Here is a 2266-nt window from a genome sequence, read left to right as displayed (position 1 = left end):
CACACCCTTCTGCATTCTTAAGTAGCAAACAGCAATGTTGTGAACATATGACCAACTTAATTTAAAGAAGATTGGTTTTGGGAATGCTAGCGGTGTATAGACCACCAAAGTGGCCAAGCTTCAGTCAAACAGGGTTCAAATAAAGGAATCATAGGTTTTTAACCAATTAAATTTTCTTTATAATTAACTTGCATTTTCTCCATATATCTTCTGTTTTTCTTTCCATGAATACTTACATCAGAGCTCTGCAGATTTACCGAATCTGTCCTGGTTTCCAGGGCTGCCAGCTCTGTGCATTTTTTCCTTCAAATTCTCCATTTAAATTTGCCAAAGAGTTTTCTTTTAGGATTTCTAAGGATATTTATTTTTTACTGTTTCTCACACTCTACTATGAATACATTCTGGATTAACTATAATGAGATAGGGTCTCATTCCATGATCACACCAGTCGCTCCTTATCACATTTTTCATTAGTATTTTCAAAACTTAATTGTAGGACTGAATTTAATTCCATAACTCCTTGAACACAGACAATGAGATTTTTCAAGGCAAGACCATTATTACTGTAATTAAAAGCCCTTTTCTTTGACAACTAAAACAACTTTAGCCTAATAGTCTTGTTTCTTTAAACACATCAGCTCATTAGAGCAAGAATGCAATAGAAGCTAAGAGTCTTCATCACAAATTATATATTTAATGTTCCTTTATCCTTTAACAATGGATTCCATGATTAACTAATATTGCTAAATACTGGGCATCGCATACACAACATCATTAACCAGATGGAAAAAAGTTTAATTCTGTTTTATGGGTGCATCCAGTGTTGCCAAGTATCTTCTAATCAACCTTGATCTAAAGTTGAAACTTGTCCCTTTTGTCAAGGAAATAGAATATTCAAACTTGAAGAAATTAAATTTAAGAGACTTTAAATTCAAATAGCTTTGTGGGTTAGAGTGATAGCTAGTAGTTAAGAACACTCACTGCCCTTTCAGGGTTCACAGCTTCAATTCTCAACACCAACATTCTGGCTAATAGCAGTCTGTAACTCCAGTTCTGGGATCTGATGTGCCATTTAGGCCTCCCCAGGCACTGCACACATGGTGCACAGATTTACATGCATACAAACCACTTATACACATGAGGTAACAAAATAGATCTGTATTATGAATAGTAACTTTCATGCCCTGTGAAATTCATTTTTTTCTTGAAGTTTGATATTGAGGATAATAATATTGAGGTCCTTGCACGCTCTGTGCTCTGACCTGATTTTATTGCCTTTGTAAAGCCTGTATGCTCGTATGACAACATAAGCCAGTATCTGTTAACAATGCTTACAGCTAATTAATTACTGAAATGAATGCAGAAAAGATTCAATTCAATTTCTTTCCCTTGTGGTCTTTTACTTTCCAACTGCATGAAAAGTTAATCTTTCTTTCCTCCTTGAATGTGTTCCTGAATGAACTCAAGATAAGCAAGAATATTTTCATTATTTTAATTTTAAAATTTTTATTTAATTTGCATACCAACCACAGTTCCTCCTCCCTTCCCACCTCTTTCTCCTCTTCCCCCAATGACCCCCATCCATTCCTCAGAAAGAGTAAGACCTCTCATGAGGAGTTAACAAAGCCTGGCACATTAAGTCGAGGCAGGACAAACCCCTCCTCCAGGCAACAGGGCTGAGCAAGGCATGTCACCATAGGCAATGGGTTCCAAAAAGTCAGCTCATCAGCTCATGCCCCAGGTGTAGATCCTGGTCCCACTGCTAGGGTTCCCTCATGCAGACCAAGCTATTTAATTGACACCCACATGCAGAGGGTCTAGTTCATTCTCATGTAGACTCTTCTGCTGTCATTCTAGACGTCATGAGTTTCTACAAGCTCAGCTAACATGTCTGTAGATTTCCCCATCATGATCTTGACCATCCCGCCCCACTTGTTCACATAATCATTCCTCACTTTCTTCCACTGGACTCCTGGTGCTCAACCTGGGGCTTGGCTGTGGATCTCTGCATCTGCTTCCATTAGTTACCCAATGATGGCTCTCAGTTGACAGTTGGGGTAGTCATCAGTTTGATTACAGGGGAAGGCTAGACCAGGCACCCTCTCCACTATTGCTATGAGTCTTAGCTGGAGTCATCCTTGTGGATTCCTGGGAATTTCCCTAGCACCAGGTTTCTCCCTAATCCCCAAATGACTCCCTCTACCAAGATAGCTCTTTCATTGCTCTCCTACTCTATCCCTCCCGCAACTTGACCATCCAATTCCTT

Source organism: Mesocricetus auratus, unplaced genomic scaffold (genome assembly GCF_017639785.1).
Source record: "Mesocricetus auratus isolate SY011 unplaced genomic scaffold, BCM_Maur_2.0 Super-Scaffold_100009, whole genome shotgun sequence".
NCBI lineage: Eukaryota > Metazoa > Chordata > Mammalia > Rodentia > Cricetidae > Mesocricetus > Mesocricetus auratus.
This window is presented reverse-complemented; position numbering follows the sequence as displayed.